We start from the raw sequence: 4,883 nt of genomic DNA, 5'->3' as shown, positions 1-4,883 counted from the left end.
TAATTCATAGTTTCCATTTTATTTAGAAAATATACGTTAGTAATCAAATTAATTCAAATGAGATTTAAATTTTTATGGAGAGTTAAAATGTTTATTATATATAGTACGAAATCATTTTTTTTATTTTTTAATAATTTAAATAACTTAATTAGCTAGAAAATTATGTATAAACATTAAAATACATTTTATATTTTTTCTAGTGTTCACTGACCAAAGAGAACTTACTAAAATAAGTCTCATATTTTTCTAATTAATATTTTAATTTATATCATTATTGTAAACATAAATAGACAACTAGGCTTGAAAATTAGGATTTCAAAGCTAGAGATGCTCTCTGACCATGGAAAAATCAGAGAACATCCCTATTGGCATGAGGAATCAACCACTAAAGTTTCAAGCCATGGTAATTAAAATTTACTTAATTAGAATTAACATAGTCTAGAGGGTATTTAATTAATGAAATATTAGAGACATGTCAAATAATTTTTTTTTTGTTTCACATTATTCTCCTCTATTTACTGAGCAAGATGAGATTTTACTTTTATTTTTCTATTTTTTTACACCAAGTTATGCATTTTCTAAGTTAACTGAAGTAAAATAAACCAAAAATAACATGTTTTCCTACTTATCCAGACGACAGCCACGTCAACCTTTGGCAGCCTTGTAAGGCTGCGCGGCTCGCTCTGATTCATTGTGCTTTACACCTCAGTGTGCCACACGTTCTGTATTTCACAAACAAATCTCTCGTCTGACTAGTCCTCCGCCGTTCAATCAATACATGATCGAAGGGATGACATTCGTTCATCATCCCCATCCGTTCTAACCAAAGAACCATCCACTCTAAAACATTAAGATCTCTCTCGATACACAACCAAATCACATGGGATTTTTTCCTATAGTTTCATCTAGTCAAGGCGAACCTATCTATATGGTTACAATCGTATGAAATACAAGTTCTCGTCACAATTGATGAAACCGATGACATTTATATGGTTTTTGAAATATACCTTTGCCCAAGAGGTGAGGCTTCAATTGCGTGGTTGTGGAAGCTTTAATAGAGTCCAACGAACCTCCTCAAAGTGTTAGTTTGCTTTAGTATAAGATCTAAGTATGAATTCAATCAAGAGGGAAAATAGTGGGATTGATCTTAGGAAGTCATGGAGAAGCTCTGGAAGTAATTTGGCAGATTCTCCCAAGGTTTAGTGCACTCTCTATGTTTTGGCTGTGGAATGTAGTTGTTAAATAGACACAACCATGGTGGCCCCTAGAGCTTGCTAGTGAGTGGAAATGGGATGCTTAGGTGGAGGGTTGAGCGACACCAATGGCCAATGGAGTTGAGCCAACTCAGTGACTTCAAATTTTGAGTCAAAGGCTAGGGGTGGCTCTTGATTTTGGTGCTTTCTGGAGACTAGGGTGGCTGGCTTGGCTAGGGCTTGGTAGCTAAGGTGGTCAGGGGAGCCAGAGGAAGCTTAATGGTTATTAGCACTGAGGTTTGATGGCTGATGGTAAAGATACACTTGGTTTATCTATTTTTGGGAAGCAATCCCTTAATTCAATGGATCCTTTTACCATGGCTCAACTAGGTTGGGCTAAGTGGATCTAGCTTGGCTCCTATGGCTAAAATGTTGGCTGTGGTGACCATGGCTTGGTCAATTTCAATAGATTTGGTCAAATTTGGGGTTTGAGTTCAAAATTGTGCTTTTGGTTTGAACTTGGATCAAGGTTGGGTTGGGTTAAGACTTTGGTCAATTTGTTGACTAATATGGTGTGGACAATTATAATGAGAAATTTTGAAAAGAAATTGGGTGATTTTGAATTGATTAGGAGGTTCAAATTAGTGGAATTTGGCTCATGGTCAATTTTGGAGCATTTAGGCTATACTTGGTTTTATATTGGGCTAGGGTTTGGCTATGGTTCAATTGATGGCCCAAATTGGTTAAAGGGATTGTGATGAAGAGTTTTCGATATCAATTTTGTTAAAATTATGGAGTCATGAGGTTTAATTTTGTGACATTTGGGCTTTAAGGTAAAATTATGGATTTTGATTTAGGTGGGATTTGGGTGAGGTTTGAGTTTAGGCAAATTGAGGGATCAATTTGATCAAAGGGAATGTTATGAGAATTTTTGAACTCAAAATTGAGGAAATTGGTTTGGTTATTGGGTTCAATTTGAGGGAAATTGAGTATCTGGTCAAATTGGGAATTTTAAGTGGGCTTGAAATTTAGGTTTGAAATTGGGTTCAATTGGGCTTAAATTTGGTTTCAATTGGGATTGGGCATGATGAATTTTGATTTGGAATTGAAATTGGGGAAGATTGAAGTCAAATTGGTGGAAATTGGGGGTGATTTAGGGTAATTGAGCCTTAAGGGGTAAATTTGGGATTTTGGTAAAAATTGGTCAAATTGAACTTCATGAGTGGTCAAGATTGGTTTTAGAAGTACTTGAAATTATTTTGGAGTTTTTGGGAAATTTTGGCCCACCAAGCGCATTTTGGTACTTTTGGCAAAGTTAGGGGTATTTTGGGAAATTTAGAAATTTTGGAATGTTTTGGGAAACTTAAGTGGTTTAAAAGAGTTTGAGATGATTTCTGGAAAAAGTTTGGTAGTTTGGATATTTTCTTAAAATTTTAGGTTTCAAGGGTAATTTGTTAGTTTTGAGAAAGTTTGGGGGAAAATGGCTAAATTAGGTATTTGTGTTGGATGAGATCAATTGAGGATGCTAATCATAAAATTACCCTTTTTTTAGCCATGAGACTAAGGGAATTCCTTTTTTGGATCCTCCATGTGTTGGTCTTAGCCAAACCCTAGCCTAGTGCTAAGGGTTTAGATGATCATCCACGTGAGTTTCCAAAAAAGTAAAGGATCAAGTTAAGAATGAGTATGTTAGGGTTGGGGTTGTGAGTGAAGTTGTGGGGTATCAGGTGTGTGTGTGTGTGTGTGCAAGACTGATGAAGACCACACCACCCATACCTAATCTTTAGGCCAAACAATTGTGTGGGGACTCTTCTTGAGCTCTCCCATATTGGTTCCACCTACTAAGTGCTAGAGGTTAGACCAATATGTAGAACTTCAAAGTGAGCAAAGAAGAGTTTTAAAATTTCTAATGTTGAGAGTTCCCTTACTAGTCTTCTAGGAACAAACAACAGGAGAGTTTTATGGCTAGATCCTAGGCTTCTAAGGAAGAGATTTGACCTTAACCAAATATGAGGTCAACAAATCAACCCCCAATAGGTGTGGTGTGCTAGGCAACCACACCACACATATTGGTGTTGGGTGATGCACATTTTATGTGTGTTGTTTTTATAAATATTTTTTAATACTACAAAAAACACATACGATAGTGGTAATAATAAACTTGCAATTTAATCTAAATAAAAATGACTTTAGTAAAAATAATTTTATCTTTTAAAATCTTTAAACTACCAAATCCATAATAATAACACAAGTATACGTATCGCTCAGTAATAAAGGGCTTTAATGGAGTCCTAGATATCGATCTATAGGGATGTTGGAAATGCTTTAAATTCTTATAATTATAATGCAAAAACAATTTAAACTACAAAACTAAAGTACGAGATTTAAATTGAAAGTAATTGAGTGTATGCTAAATAAACTGCAACTAAAAGAACTAAGTTAAGTAAACTATATGCTAAACTTCAAAAGTAAACTTATAAAAACTAAACAAAGTTTCTGAGACGAAGAGTTCAAATTTAAGAAAGCATCCTTTCCCTTTACAATGAATATATGGATTATGAAGAAATTAAAATCATGTAAGAATTAATATTTATATAAGTTTTTTTGTGTCAAATACGAGCAATCCTATTCTTACCCTCTTTTCAAGTGCATAATGAATGTTAACTAATCCAGAGTTTGGTCCCTAATTTTGTTGTTAGGTTGGGAGGATACCAGCTGCCACTCCAGATCTCCCACTACTCCCTCGTCTTAGGGCTAACAATCTCACATTAATTTCCATTTAATTGGACTAAATAGAGGATTTTAATCTGTCACCTTAAAATCTCCAATTCTACATCCAACAAAGTATATTTCCTTAACAAAGTATATTTCCTATATTTCCTTATTTATTTGTACTCAACCCCATGGATGACATCCTCTCCCATGGAATCGAATGTGACTCTCACTATACTGTAAAAATCATAGACCTTTTGGATCATATGTTTGTCAATACATTTTAACATTTAAATTGGCCAGATCTAAGAGTAAATGAAGATCAGAGTTCAAATCATCACAAATTATTGACATTTAAAATCATATAAAACAAAATCAATTCTTCACAAAACCATATCCCAGAGTATGGAGAAGGATAAAAAAGACTACTCAGAATTAATGAGAAGGATAGGACAAAACACAGATTTCATATATAAAAATAAGTTTACAAAACAAAGAACTAAAAAAAAACATAACTTATCTCAAAATCCGTCCCAAGCAAATCCCTAGAAGTTCTCTTCAAGTACTTTCCCACTTTCCAAGCACTCTCAATTCTTTCTTGGAAATGTAATGAAGAAGAAATCTCTCACTTTCCCTCTCCTCTTACAACCCTTGAAGAAAATCTCCAAGTCCATAACTTTCTCTTTCTAACTCTCTCTCTCTCTCTCTCTCTTGCCAAACCCCTCTATCGAACCTCTCTCAAGCCTCTTTTTCATCCATAGACTTCCCTCTCTTTTATTAGAGGCTGCCTCCCTTTAAAAATAATTCTAAATTTCCTTAAAAATTCTATCCAAAAGTTAAACCTTTTGAATTCCAAAAGACATGTCTATTGATTCATGAGACATATCCCTTCATAAAAGAGACATATCCCTTCATAAAAGAACTAAAAGAACTTTCCAAAGTGTGTAGATGCATTGAATCACTCCATGGGGCGTTTAA

The sequence above is a fragment of the Phalaenopsis equestris genome, unplaced genomic scaffold, assembly GCF_001263595.1.
Source record: "Phalaenopsis equestris unplaced genomic scaffold, ASM126359v1 Scaffold208298, whole genome shotgun sequence".
NCBI lineage: Eukaryota > Viridiplantae > Streptophyta > Magnoliopsida > Asparagales > Orchidaceae > Phalaenopsis > Phalaenopsis equestris.
Note: the sequence above shows the minus strand (reverse complement) of the source record.